Consider the following 21,183-nt stretch of genomic DNA (forward strand, 5'->3'; position numbering starts at 1 on the left):
GACCATGGTGCTGGTTGCGACGTCTTTCTTCTTCGCCTTCTCCGGTAGTAGACCGAGCTCGGGTGGTAAACCTTGCAGGCGGAGGCTGGCTCTTGTTGGACTGGCTTGGCGGCTTACACCACGCAACGGGTCGCGGCATGTTTTGAGTCAGCGTTCTGCCGCGGATGCGGGTCAGGTCCCAGTATAGTCGCCCTGCGGGGCCATGACAGTACCGTATAAAAAAGCCCTAAATTAACTGGCCAACCTTTCAGTGCGCAAGATTTCTGGGAGGGGGGAGAGGGAAGGGGGGCAGCAAGGGGAATTTGCGTTCCTCGCGTACCTTGACAGACACCGAGGCTCCGCACGGACGTGGCTGATGTTGAGACTGCTGCCCCCTTTTTCTAGATCAACATTGCGGGCAACGACGATAGCTTAGCCGAGTTTGTATATTTACCTCGTCATTAGCAATAAAAAATGAAGTTTATACGCCTGACGTGTTTTCTTCAGGCGAAATTGCGACGCGCATGTACGCCGGACTTGCTGCTATGTGTGCACCAGCACCTGATACAGCTGCTGATACAGGGTGACGTGCTCTAGGTCGGACCAGAAAGCTGACTCATCACAAATTACCAATGTGCCCAGATGCATTGCAGATTTTCTACCAGCTCTTCGTCCTTCTCGTCCCTGAATTCGGCTGAACACTCTTCTCCGGCACTGTTGCTTATAAACTGTGCCCCCTTTGCATATATACTAGAAAAAATCGTGCTCTTCGCCTCCTACTTTGGTGGTCTAGGTTTGTTGCTAATTGTTAACCGAGGCGCAACTGCCGCCACTAGAGATGAGCTTTCAACTGCTGTCATGGCAAACGTACATACTTACCTCAGGATGACAGCACCCCTGATAGGCCGTCGCGCTCTGCTTGTGTCTCTTATTCAATCTTTCCATTATTGAATCATTATCCCCACGCCGTAAACAAGTAGTGATTAGGTGGAAGACGCATATTTCCTAAAAATGCAGAGCTGCAGCCTGGTCGTGGGTTACAGAGTACCTCAGCAAAACAAATAACATACTTTCCTGGCCATGTTCTTACTTCCCCTGAGGGTTTGCAATTTTAACCAAACGCCGTTCTTGGCATGTGCTGTAGTGACCTCAATTGGAGCTTTCCTTTTATATTGGCATATTACACTTCGCAAGATATTTCCCATAGAAAACGGTCTCTCGTCGGAGGAACGGAAGCAGTTTCCCTAGAAATGGCTTAACCGGCATCGACCTGTCAGTATTGCATGTCATTTTTATTAACAGCAGAGCTGGTTGGGCCGACACGAATCTGTCCGGCGTAGACAGAAAACCCCCACCGCACGTTAGTGGGTGCTTCACGGTGACCGCCCGGCGTCCGCGGGGCGAGGCGCCGGGCACGACAATCGCGCAGGGGCTTTAGCAAAAAAAAAAAAGCTGAATGCACATGCCCGCGTGCCTCGCAGTGACCGCTCGGCGTTGTCCAGGCTTGCGAATGGGCTTACGCCACATAAGGAGCTCCCGCCTTCTTCGTAGTCGCCGTGTAGCGAACGGCGCGCCACGGATGCGGAGCGCCGAAGGCGACGACGACCAATCTGTCAAGCCATCCCTTCACAATACACAGGTGGAGACGGCCATAGGACTACACTCTTAATCTGGTTCCACATAAGATCCACTTAGTAAATGAAACTTTTTTGCAAAAAACTTCCAGTCATATATTTGGAACCGTGTTCCACATACACCGAAAATTGATTGGAACAGTGCACACATATTTTTGCAACTAAACTCTGTGGATCGGTGTTCCAAATAAAAGTATGCGGATCACTGTTCCCAATAAAAGGGCTGTTTGAGTTACTGGAACATTGATCCATGTAAAATGATTATGGAATTTATCCGCTGCGCTGTTGCAGCTACCCTCAGACCAGCTGTTTATGTAAAACGGTGTTCCCATAGACATTGGAAAGCTGTCTATGGGACTCCACTTTTCCAATATTTCTGCTTTCCTGTCGGTATACACCGAGGTCACATGCCGGGGTGGCGGATGCATTGGTATCAGCATGAAACTGCAACCACCATTTTAACACAGCCTTGATATATGACCCACAGTGACACCATCAATTGGAAAGCAGAAACAACCGCAGCATGTGGTCCCTGACAGTTCTGAACAGTTGCCTATCGGAGCACAATTCTATATAACCGTTGGTCTGAGGCACCTAGAGCGGCATACAGTGTTTGGCTTCACCCGCAGAATCCTGTACTGGGTTTTAGCTGCATGTAAAAGAAACAATATACTTGCATTAAAATAAACATGAAACCCACTAATATGACTCATACACTGCTTTTCAATATATTATACAACTTCATTGGGTGTTAGTATGCATACATTTGAGGTATGAATAGCTGTCTATTTTAAATTGCGCAGAAAATGACCAACGTACCAGGAATAAATACCATAACGATAACACTAGGCTCTAAGTGGCATTTTCACATATTCACCTTTAATCAAAAACGTGCGAAATAAAGACGGTTCCAGGGGCAACTGCGTCACAAATAAACTTGTGCGCAACCACGGCACTGACCCAGTCAGTATACAACTGTGAGCATAAAATATGTTGTCTTATTAGATAAAATGAGGTAACTCAAAGGTGGAACTACCAATTCAGCTTGCCATACCATGTTTACGCATAACTGTGCGGGAAAATGCAGTTTGCTACTAAATTGTAGGAAAAGGCCTCAAAACAAGCCATACACGTTTGTATTATCCTAAACCTACAAGAGTTCAGTGCAAGAGTTTAGGAAAAGAACGCTGGAGCCAAGAATGACGATAAAACATTTCGACACGAGAGGTCACATGTGGCAATATGCCACAATTAAAACATGAATATTAAAGATAGTACAGTTTCCCGTCACCAGACGTAGGTGTAACATCAAGCTATTTGTATCCAAAATAGACTTTATGAGCGTCTTGAAGATGGCTTTGACTTAAGGCATGTTACTTGCCCAAACAATTTGGAGTTGTTTAAAATTATTCATCACAAGAAATCTCATAACAGCCAGCGTGAATCTTATATAATTTTGCAAACCAGGTTGCTGGGAGCATGTTACACATATTAAAATTTAACAAGCAGACTAATTATATACACGTCATTAATTCAAGCGGGAAACTCAGACATCCATAAGAACCAAGCAAGCCAGCGTTGAAACATACAGGTCACCAGTTTTACAAAGCAGACTTCAAAGCATTTTTTCCATCCTGAACATTTCACTCCGGGTAAAATTCGCAGTTGCGTGATATAAAAACCTTCCCGTCTTGCTGTGAGTGTAATTGTGACCAAAGCCATGCTTCTGCGAAGCAAGAAATGCAACTTTTTCAAAGGAGAAAACTTGTTCAAGCCAAATACGCACATTTTCAATTTTTCTAGGGCATGGGTGTCAGCTCACATACAGTATTAAAATTTATCCATGAAGGCGGAAGCCGTCTGCGTAAATCAGCACTGTCACTTTTGCCTCAGAAGCAGCACTGACACGAAAAAATCTCATGAGCTACACTTGAATAAAGACCTTACAATGCGGTGCCATTAACTACATTTACACTCACTGTAGATTCAAAGGCCGCCTGCGCATTGTACAAATGATGTCATATCGTAAAGTAAGGCACGAGTTCAGTGTTCATTTGACATGCAACTTGCATGTGCCTGTAACTTAAACCTCTTCATCAGACCTGATCCCCTTCGAGACATTCAAGAGATACTTTAACCTCTACCAATAATGTAAAATCCCAAGTAGAGCTGACCACTTCAAGTATTTCAACAGAGACCCCACCTTAATTGACACCAGGCCACTGTCAAATTTCTCATGCTTTCCAAGACTTCCCTGCAAAAGTCCCAAGAACTCTCCAAACGCACATAACAATAAGAACATGATGGCACGATGAAAAAGATTACATATGCGGCGGAGAGGATGACCACATCTTGAAGTGGCAATGCAGGCGGCGAATCCGTGATGTGTTTCTTGCGGACAATATTGATGCCGCCATTCCCTTCTTTCAGACTAACCGGGCCTCGAGAAGACTTACTGCTCACTTCATGTACCTTTAAGGAAACAAGAAAATTTTGTAACGTGGTTACTTTAAAGAAGTGAGTTGCTTAGACCCTTTCATAACACAGTAATTGATTTAAAATCAGTGATTTCTTTGTGTTTTTTCTGGGGGTGCTGCTAAAGGTGAAAGTGCGCTAAAAATATCAGAACAATCAATGAAATTGCCCTAATTCTGAAAAGTATCTAACTTTGCTGCCTCGGTATGCTGATTATCAGGTTGTTTAACCTTGAGAGGTTTCGTTTAATAATCAAATAATCACCTATCAGCATTATAATTTACACAGCTTCTCACTGCAAAAAATGTTCTCTGTACTGTATAATGTACTCCCTAGAATGCTGTAGTGGGGCAACCTTAATATAACTTACAGCTAAACGATGTTTCTTCCGCAAAAAATTAAATGGCAAGTCATAGGAAATAAAAAAAATTGCACGGTGGCAGAAATATTTTATGGATTTATGTCCAACTACAATATTTTCCTCTTGATATGTATTACCTCCACGGTGGCGCAGTGCCATGAGCCAGAAGTTGAGCTGACTAATGCTGAACTTGGCCGTTGCACAATTTTCTGATAAATCCCAACTATAGCACATTTTATTGACGGCGCCACTTTCTGTGTTCTAAACAATACCCTTAAAAAAAAACCCTTATTTACCAAGCTATCGAAATTTAATGCAAGCATTAGTCATGCTACACCTGTATTTGGGAGTATTTTTGGTACTGCGGGAGTGTTTAAAGTAGGAAGTCTAAATCTTCAGCTGCCACCATATTGCTGCAGCAGCAACCACGTTGGGCGTGTCCGTGGTGCTGGCATATCATAGCAACAACTATCAAGGTGTAAAAGCTAAATATTTACAAAACATAAATACAAAATAGTGGTCTTTTTGACCACTTGGAGCATCCGTAACAGGCGGAATGTGAACACAATGGCCAATATTGGCGTTTACGATAAGTTCTTAACAGTGAGATTTTATTAGAATGAACACTACCAGAAATTGAGTCCTGCAAAAAGAAGTGCCAGCTTACCCAACCAAGATTAAGATCTGGGTGTTTCTGCCAGGGCCGTGTCGAAGTGCACTTCCAGGAAAGTTTTGCCAACGTATTCCGAAAAGCTCCCACTGTTTTCAAGCCATTATTTATAAAGCAACTACCTAAAAACGCACAATGAAAGACCCAAAAATGGCAGTGCCTACTTACTTGTAGAATGGAATAATTTCATCCTGTGCAAGAGCTTTAATGTGTTGCCTTGTCATCATGCACTTCCAAGAAGGGGTCCAAATACAATTAAAATGGCCATATGCATTCCTTGTTCCGTTGTTTTAAGTCTATATTCACTCTTGCCTAGAAAATAAACAGTACAAAAATATCAGAGAATAAATTTATGCCTTGCTTTATTTTATTTTATTTTATTTCACAATACTGCAGGCCAATGTGCTGGCCCAAGCAGGAGTGGATACATCAAAACATAATTGTAGAAAACGACAGACAACAATACAAAAGAAACAAAAGTTTAAGAAAGAAGGTGACGCTCAAGGTCACCAAGAAACCTATTAGAATGAAAGATGTCACCCGGCAAACAATTCCATTCATCGACAGTTCTAGGAAAAAAACTATATTTAAAAGCATTTGATCGGGCAAAAATTGGGGTGAGAGCATGTTCATGACCATGACGAGTACGTCGTACTGATAGTGGTTTAACACAGTCAGGAGATCAATTTTTACAATACCACACAAACAATTGTAAAGAAAGGAAAGACGAATGAACTTTCTCCGAGCTTCTAAAGTAGAAATGTCGTTTAGTTGCATTAAGGTGGTCGGGGAATCAAACCTACGATATTTGCCAAAAATAAACCTTACAGCCTTTCTGTTAATACGTTCCAGATTCATAATATCTTTCTTGGTATGCGGATCCCAGATAATGCAAGCATACTCAAGCTTAGAACGAACACAGGCATTATAGGCTAGAATTTTAGTACGCGAGGGTGCAGATGCTAGTTTTCTTTTTAGAAACCATAGCTTACGTAATGCAGAAGTGGTAATGTCAGTTATGTGGGTCGACCAAGTTAATTTGCTTGTGAGAGTGACCCCCAAGTACTTATATTTGTCAACATTATTTATGTTAGTGCCTCTTAGAGTATAGTGGAATTGACTAGGACTTAAGCTTCCTGGTGATCCGCAGAAGCACAGTTTTTTTAGTGTTTAACTGCATGCCCCCGTTCTGACACCAGTTATTGATAGCGATAAGTGCATCTTGTAAAGCCACATGATCACACGGTGAGGAAATTTGCTTAAAAATGACGCAATCATCCGCGAACAAACGCACAGATACATTTTCAGAAATAACAAAAGCTAAATCATTAACATAAATTAAATACAAAAGTGGCCCTAGCACACTTCCCTGTGGGACTCCAGAGGACACACGAAGAACAGTCGATGAAAAATTATTAATCACTACATACTGACGTCTATCTTGAAGATAAGCCTGAATCCACTGAACAATTTTTGTAGGTAATCCTATACGCTGTCATTTGTGTAACAACTTCCCGTGTGGCACTTTATCAAAGGCTTTACAAAGATCTAAAAACAGTACATCAGTTTGCCCAGAAACATCAAGCACACGTGAAAATTCATGGACAGTTGCAACTAACTGGGTAACAGTAGATACCCCCTTCTGAAGCCATGCAGATGCTTTGATAGTACATTGTGTTCACTGAGAAATTCACAGACGTAATTAGCAATAACGTGCTCAAGAAGCTTGCAACAACTGCTTGTAATAGAAATGGGGCGGTAATTCTCAAACGATAAAGGGTCACCTTTTTTATGAATTAGTTTCACACGTGCTATACCCCAATCAGCCGGTATCTCCCCCGTAGCAATTGAAAGATTAAAAAGTCCAGTTAGGAATTCCGATAAGTATTCAGCGTAGCGGTTAAAAAAAGCATTAGGAATGCCGTCAGGCCCCGGAGGTTTTTTGGGATCAAGTTGTAATAGCATGTGCAATACGCCTTCTTGCGTCACTAATAGGTCATTTTCTGAGTCAACGAATGAATTCTCAAGTTCATAATCATCGGTTTGAGAAAAAACGCTCTGGAAGTATGCATTAAAATGTTCAGCAATAGTAGGAGCGTCCGTTATTATTACACCATTAACCTTCATTTTACTAATCCCTGTCTTAGACTCGCTTAAATACCTCCAAAATTTTTTAGGGCTATTCTGAAGAAATTCAGTCAGCGTATTACTATAAAAAGTGTTTCCTGCTTGTACCAAGCTTGTTTGTAGTTTGTCTTTCAGTACGTTAAGCTGGGGTGTCATTGGTACATGCTTCTTGCGAAGCGTTTTAATTTTACGCTTCATGTGGATTATTTCCCGGCTAATCCAAGGGTTTGCACGATGCTTGTAAGTTTTTCGACACGGCACAAAATTTTCAACACAATGACGTATGGTTCTAACAAACGATTGCCAAGAGGTCTCAACATTGTGTAACAAGGATCCGATATGCGTTTCAAGGTAGTCAATTATAGCTACATCATTCGCCCTAGTAAATTCCTTTATAAGTGTGGTAGGCTGAGTATTTTTAGCACGATGTAAAGCCTTATTCCAAGTAAAAGAAATCAGTACGGTTCACCTGGACAGCGAGGAAAAGAAGGCTGCTGTCACACAAATATTCTGGGGCGGTATTCTCGAGTTTTGTCCCTTTTGCGTCCCTTTCAAAATTGTCCCTTTTGGCGAGCCCTGATTGGCTAAAAGCAAACAACCGGAAGTGACGTAACGCAAGCGCGCCAAACCTATTGTCAACGTCCACTGCTTAACCGGAAGTACGTCACGATGAAAGGGACTCAAAAGGAGCGTCTTCAAAAGGGACAGTTACGAGAATACCGCCCCTGATGTAAACTGGATGGCGGTTTATATCGAGTTGAGAAGAAGCAGGAGCCGTGGGGCATCATTCCTATTGGTAACGCAGAAGCAGTCGTCCAAGTAGCGAACAAATATATTGGGCTTGAGAGCGAAATCGATGAAGGCCTTCGGCTCAATGACCTCCATGACCAAATTTGCAGTAGTAACCAATATGAAAACTACCATGGCAGTTCAGTGAATTTCCTTGTAAAACTGCTCACTGTAGGTGAAGTACGTGTTCCTTAAGCAAAATTCAAGCACTTCACAAACGTGTTCTAACCCGCCGCGGTGGCTCAATGGCTAAGGTGTTGTGTTGGTGAGCAAGGAGGCTGCGTGTTCGATTTCCGGCAGCGGCGGCTGCTTTTCTGATGGAGCTAGAGGAGAAAGAAGCTAATAAACATCGGTGCGGCTCAGCCATGGCCTCGCGTCCGCGTCCCGTTCCATAACATTTCTGGTGCCGTGAAACCCGGGAACGACGGACCAGCCGACTTCACGGCGCAGCGCCTTCAAGGTAGTGCGTGGCCTCAGGTTCGTCGTATTTTCTCCTTTCGGAGGCCTCACCCTTGAACGTTGCCTGCCATGGCTGCGTGCTGGACGCAGACCCCCCGCCTAGAACCCGGAGATGAGCCCCACCCATCGGACAATCCCGACCCTTGCTTCGCTGCGCTCCCTGGTTCTGATGACTGGCAGGTCGTAGAAAGACTTCGAATTTCGCGGGTCATCCTACGCCTACGGGCGGACATAACTGGATTAGCCAGTACAACTGCTCGTGCCTTGCAATCGTCAGCACCAAATATCACTGTGCTTATTGATTTGTGCCGTGAGGTAGAAGACAAACAGGATCAACTTCGGAAGCTTGACGGGCTGATTCAGAACCTTTTCGACTTTTACACCTTCGTAAAGGACTTAGAGGAGGCCGACGAGTACTCCTACACGGTCAGTCGCGCTAAGGTTTCGCTAAAGGAGCGAATCTCTGAGGAAACTTTGAGAAGGGCGGGAACCGTGACGAAGACTTTGTCGCCACCTCAAAAGAAGCAGGAGCCTCTAAGAGGAGGCACCTCCCAGAAAAAAGACGCGGCCAGCGCAGTCCTCCCCTTCGCAACAAGGGCTGCCTTCGAAACCGTGGCTTCGTCGTCGTCTGTGGAAGAGAGGATGGACCACCACAGCGACCCTACATTTCCAACATCGTCGGTAAACCAGGCCGCGGGATGTACCAGCAAAACCGAGTTCGACCGAGCAGCCGGGGCCGTGACATTCCGCCGAAGCGATGAAAATACCATCTCGGACTCGGATGCGCCCGTGGCCAAGCACAGGAAGCCATCGCACATAGACAACAGGAAGACTAAGTCAACGTATGGAAGTGGTTCTTCGTGTCACGACAGGAAGAGATTCACTCGTGCACTGCCGTCACGGAACGAGTGGCTTACTAGCAGACCCCGGAACAAGCGAAGTCAAGCACGTGAAATTGAAGCCTCCGTTCTACCACTAGAAGAAAGGAAAACCAGGTTAATGGCAATGACGCAGAGGAAAATGGGAAATACTCAAGACAGTGCGCAAAAGGAACATCGAAAGCGAACAGAAAAGGTAAAAGGGACCGCTGACCAGAAGATTGAGGCTGCATCCAGAATACGATTTATCCATGTTCGTTAGGCACTCCGGTTCGAGCAAAACAGCGTGCCCCGTCGTAGCCAAGAAGGTAGCAAGAAGAAGGCATCGTTTCGCGAAGCATAGATGGAGGATAAAGAAGGATGTATCTGCCACCTCTCGTGTACAAAGGAACTGACATCGGAGTACCCATGCATCTACGGCGAAACCTAGACTAACCTGTTCTGCATTTTCCCACCACTAGCGTCATCGTCGGGGTGGGAGTATGTTGCGGAATTATGAAGGAAGAGGAAGAGGACAAAGGCGGATAACCGCCTACTATCATTTATATCGTAATCCGAGCAGGTCCGACCAAGAAAGAATTCCTTCCACGCGCTGGGAAGCTCAGAGCCACGTCAGGTTTTTGGCCAGGTTCTGGGCTGCTTAACCGAGAGTTGTTTCTTTCGATTTCTGGTTTTTCTTTTCTCCCTTTGGTTTTTTCTTCTTTCTTCCGTTTGTGGCTAACGTAGGCGAGGCAGTGATCACGGCAAAGGGATGAGTCTCAACTCTCCCGGCCGGGGCTCATCGCCTTGGTCAGCATCTCTTCCTACGCAGGAACTCCCGTTGGAGGAGTTTTTGAGTGGCAACGTGACGGGAATCCCTGTGGCCTTGGTCCCTTCCAACGGCGGCTTCATTGGGCGGAACAACCCGCAGTCCATCCAGAGCGACCTGAGGGAGGTCACCGCGCATTTCAAGAAAATCACGGAGGTGAGGCCGTTCGGCAGGGGAGGAATCTTGTGTCGGTCCTGTGACAAAGATTGCATCGTGGATCTGCTTGCCTGCTCGATGTTCGCATCGGTCCCGGTAAGCGCCTTCATCCCCCCGCATCTTGCTTGCACTAAAGGTTTGATACGTGGTGTCAGCACTTCTTTGACTCCTCCGGAGGTGCTCGAGCAGTTTTCTGTGGCTGGAGCCATTTCAGTGTACCGGTGCAATCGGGTAGTGAATGCAACCAGGGTGCCCACTGAATCTGTGATTGCCACCTTTGCGGGACGGTCATGCCCCTCAGAAATTAAAGTATGGCCGCTTCTGTTTCGGGTTGAACCTCTCAAACCTCGGCCATTACAGTGCCACAAATGCTGGCGATACGGGCACAGCCAGGGAGGCTGCAAATCAACGGCTCGATGCCGTCGGTGTGGGGAAGGGCACGCGGACTCTGAGTGCACTGGAGATGTTCAATGTTGTCTTTGTGGGGAGGCTCACGCGGCAGACTCAGTAAGCTGTGCGGCACGTGCTCAGGAAGAGACCATTGTAGAAATCATTGAGAAGCGCCGGTGCTCGCGCGGGGAAGCTGTAGCTATTGTCAAAGAACGCTCGATTAGCTACGCAGGAGTCACTTCCAAGCAAACCCCTCTAACGGAGTCGACTTTGATCAACATGATGAACACGGCTGCGGAGAAGGCAGTAGCAAAGCATGTAGAGCCACTGGTTTTAACAATGTCTCAGTGTCTGGCCCAAATGCAGCTACTGACGACAAAGCTTTCAGAGTTTATACAGGCTTTTCCTCTCCTCCATGCTTCCTCTGTCTCCCAGATTCCGGTCGTGAATTCAGTTCATTCTTTCCCCACAACTGCCACTCCTTCAGTGCAGGTTCGCCAGGATAACAAATCATCCGGAGCCAGCCCTTCCTTGAACAAAGCTGGAGCGCCCCTAGAGGCCGAGATTAACCACCCAGCCCAGTCTGCTGCCATCGCGAGTGCCCCCCAGGTTCCTCTCTCCTCTGATGAAAGCTCTTCTGACATGGAACTCAGTATTGAAACTTCCCAATACAAAAACAAGAGGACTCTCTCTCCCGCAGATGCTAAAACAGCCAAGGGTCCTAAATCCAAAACTAAGAAGGGCATGACTCGTACATTAAAATCTGGAGACATCTTAAAAGAGGCCATCGCTTCGGCAGAGCTCCAGTCGCCATAGGGCGGATACGGGTCCTGCAATGGAATTGCCGCTCTGCAATCTCTTCGTCTCCTGATCTTTCGCATCAAATTTCTACGCTATCCCCGGACATTATTCTGCTTCAGGAAACGTGGCTATCTCCTTCAAAATTTTTCGCTGTTCGCAACTTCAGATCGTTTCGCTTGGATCGCCAAGGTAGGGGAGGAGGTTTGCTAATTTTAATTTCAACCGCCTTTCGCCACAGGGCGTCAATCTCGTTCACGTTGTCGACAAGTGACTGCGAAATCCTCGGGGTTGACCTCTATCTCCCGAATACTGCTCCCTTATCTGTGATCAACGCATACTTCCCATCTGGAGTAATATCTACGAGACCATTGGACGCAGCCCTCGCTTCCTGCAAACCCCACAGCGTTCTCGCAGGTGATTTCAACTCTCACCATGTATCCTGGGACTTCCGTACAGATGCCTGTGGGCGCCGGTTGTGGGAATGGATTGGTGACAACAACATGACATGCTACAATTCTGGTGCGGCAACTTGCGTGAGGGGTCAATCCCGCTCGGCTGTGGACTTGACTCTTTCAAAGCCAGGCTTGGTAGTCAATAGGGAAACAATCTCGGATGCAACCAACAGTGATCATGTTCCTGTGCTTTTCGAAATTTTATGCCCCGTGCGTACTCCCAGCCGCAAAATTCACGCATTCGTAAATATGAACCGCTTTGCTAAGGAATTACGGGTTGCCCTGTCTACGATGGGCCAAGGAGATGAAGAGCATTCGGCCGCAGAGGTTTAAATTCGATTAACTATGCAGCCGTGAGTTCCAAATTCACAGTCTCGGTAACTGGGGATACGATCAGCCCGTGGTGGAACGAGGAGTGTACGTATGCACACAGACGCAGAAATGCTGCGTGGAAAAGACTGCTCCGTAATCAGTGCCCTGCCAACTGGAGTAGCTTCAAATTTATCCGCGCTATATTTAAGCGGACTATAAATAAGGCGAAAGAGGAGTATAAGTCGCGCCGCTTTGCTTTACTCTCGGACCCACGGAAAAAAAGAAACCTATTTCGATTTTTGCGCAGTTGGAATGTGGCTCCTCCAGAGCAAAACATTGAATCAGTTATCAGCTCCCCGGATGAAATCCAGGATTTCATTAACCAGATTGCACAGGGCTTACATGCACGTTTCACTTCGGCATTACCACCAGTCCTTACGAGACTCTGTCAAGACAACTTTGAGGAGGTGACCCTTCAGGAGATTGGTGAGGGCTTGAGCCGTGTCCCGGATGCGGCTCCTGGACCGGATGGTATTACAGCCCACATGCTAAAACTCTTGTTCAACGAGTGTCCCGACTCACTGCTACAAGTGGTTAACCATTCCCTACAGCATTCATGGGTTCCAATTGAGTGGCGGCTGGCAAAGATCGTCCCCCTCCTTAAAAAACAAGGTCTTGGATACGCGTTAGATAATATCAGACCCATAGCCCTCACATCTAATTTTGTAAAACTAGTAGAAAGAATCTTGCTACATCGAATTGAAAACATTTTAGAACGCGAGAACGTCTTGAACCCTAAACAGATAGGATTCAGGCCTGGCTGCTCAATTTGGTCGGCCCACATTGATTTGGAGAGTCGCATTCAGCTGGCACGCCGGCGTAAAGAAGTGGGCGTGTTGGTTACCCTGTATATTGCTAAAGCTTACGATAGCGTTGAATACCAAATTCTTTTTGACACAATACAGCGTTATCATTTTCCAGACTACATTGTTTCGTGGATTGGCACTTTTTTGTCGGATAGAAAATTCTTTTGTTCACAGCAGGGCCTGTCCTCTCCAATATACAGTCAAACTCGAGGTGTTCCCCAGGGCTCCGTTCTCTCTCCCGTGCTGTTCAATATTTTAATGAGCTCGGTTCCGGTAAATCCAAACATTCAGGTGTATATTTACGCGGACGATATTGCTTTTTTCCCTTCAGACAGGGATATACACACGTTGTATCGGCGTATGCAGTCGTATTTAAGCGCCTTAGAGTCTTGGCTGGATGGCCTTCGCTTGACCCTAAATGTGAACAAATGTGCTCTGCTTCCATTTCCAGTGAGCGGCCCAGTCTTCATATCTCTTAGTTGCCGGCAACAAGACATTCCTCAGGTCAATTCCTTAAAATATCTGGGTATTTTGTACGAATATACCCTCAATTGGCGTCCACACATAGATTACATTACTACCAAAGGGGCTCGGGCCGGGTCATTCTTGAGAGGGCTAAGTCACAAAAGATTGGGCATGCGTCGTGACACCCTACTAATGATTTACAAAATGTACGTCCGACCAATTCTAGAATTTGGATGTGTGCTATTCTCCGGGAGTCCCCACTACAAACTTCGCCCGTTGATAATGCTCGAAAGACAAGCTCTACGTTTATGTCTGGGTCTTCCCCGTTATGTACCAATTAAAATTCTATACATGGAAGCCCGTATTCCTCAATTAGTCTCACGCATGCATGCCCTCACCGTAGATGCATTTTTACGAGTCTTGGAATCGCCCATATCCAGGCCGCAAACTGCCTTCGTTACATGGCCTTCATTGTTCTTCGATAGTTCATGGCCGCGGTTCAAACATCCACAGGCGGTCTTTGTACAATCTCTGCTTGGCCCATTAAATGTGGCCCTCTTGTCGGCTCCAGTACTTGACAGAGCGTCGCACTTCGATATTTCTTTTGATGAAATCTTTCCCTCTAACGCGAAATTACTCCCTGTGAACCTTTTAACAGGCCTCCTACAGGATCATCTGAACGGTTTCCCATTCCACGCCATTGTTGCAACCGATGCTTCTGTCCGGGAGGAGAGGGCAGGCGTAGGTATTTTTTCTCCCGGTCTAGATTGGGCCTTTTCCCTCCGGCTCCCTAACTTTACTACATCTTTCCACGCAGAATTTCTCGCAATAGTCTTGGCCCTTCGTAAGCTTGGTTCTTCGAAACGACAGGCAATAATTCTCACGGACTCATTTTCTGTTTGTTCTGCCCTTACTTCTTCAACTTCATCCCCCCTACGTCGAGTCCTTGCTTCTTTAGCGCCTTCCTCCCTTCGTGAACTTCGTCTGGTCTGGGTACCTGGACATGCAGGTATCTGGCTTAACGAATCGGCGGATGCTCTGGCGGGAATGGCATTGGGCGGTCCAGTAGTGGAGGTTCTGCCGCCCATTTCCCTCGTAACTTCGGCTCGCTTCCGTAGGCTGTGTTTACTCCAAAGTCTGCCTGATTCTACCTACGACGACTCGGAGCTCGAGCACCTCCGGTACTCATGGAAGTGCAGCATAAGCCAGTCGCGAGCTTGTGAAGTAACCCTCACTAGCTTTCGCTGTCGCGTGCCAAATTGAAATTATTACTTGCACCGCTCTAATCTGGCCCTGTCGCCGTTATGCGCCTTTTGCAAAGAACCAGAAACAATCGACCATTTCTTCTTCTCCTGCCGACGGTTCTCCTCGATAAGACGAAGATACTTAGAAAGTACATGCAGCCGGGTAAACCTCCCGCTGTCTGCTACAGTTATTTTGTCATTCGGGGCGAAGGAACTGGGATTCTGCCACGGGGATCTTTGCAGTGCGTTGCACTCATTCATCCTGGAATCAGGCCGTCTGCCGTGCTAGACAGTATTTAGCTTCATTGGATTTTCTTGACAAGAATATGCGCGCCAAGCTCACTGCTTCGTCTGTACCACTTTCTTCGTGTTTCTTACTTCCAATTTTCATTAAATGGTGTTCGTTGTTACCTTTTTTCTTTCTTTCTCTAATCTCCTTACTTTTATTTCTCTACTCATCTACTGCTAATCCATCCTAATAATTAATTTTTTTTCTTTCCCTTCAAAAATTACCTAATTTCTTTCGGTAAAGCGCCCATTTCCTGGCCAATCCCCCTGAGTGGGTACGCGCCATTGAACTGGAACCACCACCATCACCACCATCGGCTAGAGGAGAAAGAAGCTAATAAACATCGGTCCGGCTCAGCCATGGCCTCGCGTCCGCGTCCCGTTCCGTAACATTTCTGATATGTTGCGGAATTATGAAGGAAGAGGAAGAGGACAAAGGCGGATAACCCCCTACTATCATTTATATCGGCTAGAGGAGAAAGAAGCTAATAAACATCGGTGCGGCTCAGCCATGGCCTCGCGTCCGCGTCCCGTTCCATAACATTTCTGGTGCCGTGAAACCCGGGAACGACGGACCAGCCGACTTCACGGCGCAGCGCCTTCAAGGTAGTGCGTGGCCTCAGGTTCGTCGTATTTTCTCCTTTCGGAGGCCTCACCCTTGAACGTTGCCTGCCATGGCTGCGTGCTGGACGCAGACCCCCCGCCTAGAACCCGGAGATGAGCCCCACCCATCGGACAATCCCGACCCTTGCTTCGCTGCGCTCCCTGGTTCTGATGACTGGCAGGTCGTAGAAAGACTTCGAATTTCGCGGGTCATCCTACGCCTACGGGCGGACATAACTGGATTAGCCAGTACAACTGCTCGTGCCTTGCAATCGTCAGCACCAAATATCAGTGTGCAGAAAATGTGTAACGAAAGAAGACCAGCGTCTGGCTTCCGATGTGGTGATCGAGTCGATTAGCCAGGCCGTGAGCCCCCGATCCTCCTCTTCATCTTCTCCTACTGTCGCCCCCTGCCTGCGTGTAGTATCCGGGGTTTTCGCATCTCGGCGTTTCGGGGATTCTACCACCAGGGGGCTAACCCCGGGGTATATATATGACGTCATTGAATAAATTATTCTCTTTTGGCTTGACTCTTTCAACGGGCGTTTGTCTCCTGCTTCGCCCTTCGGGGCCGTCGCCGACGCGACACCACAATGGCGCAGCCCCTGGTGGTAGAATCCCCGAAACGCCGAGATGCGAAAACCCCGGATACTACACTGCGCTTCTTTATTTCTCAACACACTCCCGCCACTTCACTACGGTGCGCCTCATCACCTGCGTTGCATCGGCACGTTAAACCCTACAATCAATCAATCAATCAATCAATCAATCAACACACGTGTTCCACCTCCAAATTTGTTCGTTCTGCGTCCGCTAGTAGGACCTCCTTGCATGCCGCTACGGCCAAGTTGACCGGAACCGAAGTGAAGAGTGACTTGACGTCGAAGGACACCATTACGTCACCTTCATCCAGGGAAATGTCGCGCACTTTCTCCATGAAAGATAAGAAAATGGCAATGTGTGCTGCTGTTTTTCCGGCGAGCGGGCCCAACACTTCGTATAGGTATCCAGAAAGTCGGTGCAGCGGTGACCTTGTGAAGTCGACGGTGGGCCGTAGTGGTATGCCTGGCTTGTGTACTTTCGACAAAATGGTGTCCTGTGACGTCAAGTGACTTTTCACTTTGGTTCCTGTCGACTTGGCCGTAGAAATATACAAGCAGGTCTGCCGAAGGACGAAACACTCGCGGAACGCGCACCTTTGGAGGTAGAACACGTTTGTGAGTTGCTTGAATTTTGCTTAAGGAACACGTACATAACCTACAGTGAGCAGTTTTGCAACAAAATTACCGAAACTGCCATGGGAGCTTCCATGTTGATTACTACTACAAATTTGGTCATGGAGGTCGTTGAGCTGAAGGCCCTCATTGATTTCGCTCTCAAGCCCAAGATATTTATTCGCTACGTGGACGACTGCTTCTGCGTTACCAATAGGAATGATGCCCCACGGTTCCTGCTTCTTCTCAACTAGATAGAAACCGCCATCCAGTTTAAATCAGAATATGAGTGTGACAGCAGCCTTCTTTTCCTCGATGTCCAGGTGAACCGTACCAAAACTAGCCTTTCGTTTGCTGTGCCCAGGAAAGCGACGCATACCGGACATTACCTGAATTTTAATTCGTGCCACCCAGCCTGTAACAAGAAATCTGTCGCGTACCCTCTTGTGACGCGGGCAACACGTATTTGCTCGAGTGACGACGAAATTAGGAAAGAACTTCAGACAATACATCAAGACGAGCAGGTACCCGGAGGAACTTATTAAGAATGTTGAAGATCGTGTCCTCAATCCTAGGCCATCCCAGGGCAAGTCTTTTCGAAGACGCGCCGGCATCCCATACGTTCCTGGGTTCAGCGAAGATCTAAGCCGTATCTTTGCAAGGTATGATTTTTGCGTTGCGCACATGCTGTGCAACAAGCTCAGGAATCAGCTTGTGAATGAGAAAATTGCTTGGACAGCAAGAGATACCCCGGTGTTGTCTACAAGATACCATGTGCAGACTGCAGCTGCAGTTACATCGGCGGAACTGGCAACTTCATCAGGAGATTAAAGGAACATCAAAGGGACGCGGGCAACAACAAGAGAGTGTTGGTCAGGGACCGCATCTTCGTCCTCATAAAATAAACTGAGTACATTACTTGGTACATCTGCAGATTTAACATGAAAAAACACAAACGGCCTACGGATAAAATGATTGATTGATTGTGGGGTTTATGGCGCCGATGCAACGCAGGCGATGAGGCGCGCCGTAGTGGAGGGCTCCGGATTAATTTTCACCACCTGTGGATCTTTATCGTGCGCCGAAATCACGTACACACGGGCGTTTTTGCTTTTCTCCTCCATCAGAAAAGCAAGGATAAAATAAACTGAGTGCGTTACTTAGTACATCTGAATATTTAACATAAAAACACAGATATTGCAGAATTGTTTTACAAAAAAGTCAGATTTTCCCCCGAATATGAGTTTGAAAAATAGCGGCTGATTTATTTTATTAGCCAATTTTAAGAAAATATAAAAACCGAAAATGGAAAACCTTAACTATTACGAGCATACTAATATTGTGGGGCGAATTGGGTGGCTCAAGGGGAGAAGCGAATAAAAAAAGGACATTTCCTTAAATTTTTACATTTTCTGGTTGTTTACTCTATTAATTTTGAATATGCTTTCAGTCAACAAAACAAAGCAAACTAAGTATTATCAAAAATCCAGGGGAAAAAATGTTTGAATATTGATCAGAGCTTTGTGAATATGTGTGTAAAATGCTCCTTCTGATTCAATTTAGTTCAGTCAAATTTTGGCCATCTTTGCGTAGCTTTGTTGCATGGCACCATTCTGGCCGGCATTGTGGCCACTGGAAATAGCCCAAGGATTTTTTGTCGGGAGAGGTCTTCGTACACTTTGTGTTTCAAAGTAGAAAAGAAAAGTTTCCCCGCCTGTTATGAGCGGAACTAGTGAGCCCTTTACTTGTGATGCAAATGAGGGATAACCACTGGCTTCTGTAACTTTTTTTCTCCAAGGTTGATTCAGTTATGCTACACCTCTAAAGAACATGCAGAGTGAGCAAAATAAACTTTCAAAGTCCTGTACCTCTTTGAGGCGTTTTGAATCCTCGCTGGACAATTCTCGGGCCAGCCTTGGATGGCTGGCATAATATCTTGAAAGGAAGCGAAGTCCATACTTTCGATCAGTCGGGGACCGCATGTGCAGAAATTGAAAAGTGGCCTCAGTGTTAAATATGTGCGTATAAAAACAAAAAGCATTCTTCATTTTTTTGAAAATTTTACTTCGACAACAAAACAAACAATGCAAATTTAGGGTGTTTATTGTGTCAAAGCTACGTAATGAGGATATATGCCACGTAGTATGGTTGGCTCTGGATTCATTTAGATCACCTGCAGACACACCTCACAGGCATTCTTGTTTACAGATTAAACCACAAAAGTGACTGCTGTGGCTAGGATTAGACCTGCATCTGTAGCCTTAGCAGTGCAACATTTCGGCCACTATAGGCCACCGCTACTTTGACGAGATGGGCATAAGACGAGCCCGAATGGGTACCTAGCATCAACCTGGGCTGTTTGAGAATTTTGTGGTCAGCTCGCTGTAGAAGGTCACTTGTCATAAACTGTGGGCTTCTGACTATTTCTTCACAATGCACAAATTTCCGCAAGTTGGTTCGAACTGTGAAACATGGTAAAGTAGCGCGGTAAAGATGGGACAACAAAGAAGACCACACAGGACCAGCGCTAGTCCTGTGTGGTCTTCTTTGTTGTCCCATCTTTACTGTGCTACTTAACCATGATTTATATTTCTTCCCCTTTGGCTATCGTTGTTACGCTAGGATCGTGCAGAACCCAATGAGAAGAATGCCGGACGCACACACAGGACGGAATGTATTTACAACATATTTAGCCACTCAAGGAGATGAAGGTCACTCAAAAACAAGAAATGTTCGCAAAACGGGTTCGGTTAGCTTTCCACGACAGTGGCTGTCGCTAGACCCGCAAAACAGTTGCGTTGAGCACGGCTCACAGGTATGTCTCGTTGGGGCGCAGTGGTCGTCGAGGGTGAGGCTCGCAAACTTGGCCGGCCGCTTCACGGACAGGTCACCAACGAGCTGGTGTGGGACGCTCCGGAACAACTCCGCGACCAAGCACACCAGGCCCGGAAGTCGTGGCCAGGACTTAGCAACCCGGCGGTCCGAGCAGGAGCATGGAGCCGCTGACGCACCACGAACGTCGGCCTCGCAGCAGCAGGAACCCTGGCTCGAGCCGGAACGTGACGACGCGGCAGAGCCTTGCGATCACTCGTGCCCGAGCCGCACCCAGACGGAAGCTCGCCTGGTCACCGATGGCGACGGTCTCGTAGCGGACGGCACGTCGACCGGACGTCTGACGTGGGAATGCCCAGTCCAACCGTGCCCTGTCTCGGTCGCCCTGCACTTCCCGGGTTCGCAGCGCTTGCTCGCACCACGCCCTCGTCTTCTTCTTCTTCGTGGCGTCTTTTTCCCAGCTGCCACTTGGTGTCTCCCGCGATGTGAAATCTTCTTTCACTACTTTCACCGTGCCCCCTCCGAGCCACTCATCACAATCGTTTTGGTCACCATTTTCTCTTCGTCTGCCCAAATCAGTGGGTCGTCACCGCAGCACCCAATTTTAAACACATGCATACCTTGCGATGATTTCGGTCATACGTTTTGGTTTCGCACAACCCCTCAGCTTCACTAGCTCAGACTGAGTATGGTGACATCTTCGAGGCATCGCAAGTGCCATTCAAGCACGTCAACTTGCCTCACACTTTACAAGGGTGCAGCAGGCATGGATTTCATGGTAACCCCAGTACCTCATCTCACACACCTTTATCCTTAAAATTCGCCGCAGGCTTGAGTGCCAACATTTTTGTAACTGCAGCCATGGTCGTTTGAATCAACACAAGAAGCAATAAAATCAGGCACCAGGAATGGCACTGACCTAGCCCGAAATGAACCGCATTATCCGCACCGCTGTCGGCGCGCCTGTCCAACCAATACAAATGGAGCCTGCGCTGCTACTCTCATGCTAGCAAGCAGTCGAGAGGCAAGTGCATAATAACCCTACGAGAAGGAGAAAGAAGCTGGACGATTTTGGCCCCGACAAATATAAAAATGTTTTGGGCTGTATTTGCTTATATCTGCAGCTTTGTTCGATTAATTGTGGGAATCGTTCATCTCAACATCCAACAGATTCAAGAAACTCCATTTTACTCTGTGGAAATGGTAACTTAAATTGTATGATTTCCTCTTATTTCTGCGCAAGACACAAATAAAACTGGACATACGTGTTGTCATTGGCACTATAAGAGAAAAATGGAAGTGCGAAACAAATTGCATCACATCCTGCTAATGGCTATACACCGTGTAAACAAGAACATATCTCGGCTATCAGGCATGCCG

The sequence above is a fragment of the Haemaphysalis longicornis genome, unplaced genomic scaffold, assembly GCF_048455015.1.
Source record: "Haemaphysalis longicornis isolate Haplotype H1 unplaced genomic scaffold, Haemaphysalis longicornis Haplotype H1 scaffold_1, whole genome shotgun sequence".
Lineage (NCBI taxonomy): Eukaryota > Metazoa > Arthropoda > Arachnida > Ixodida > Ixodidae > Haemaphysalis > Haemaphysalis longicornis.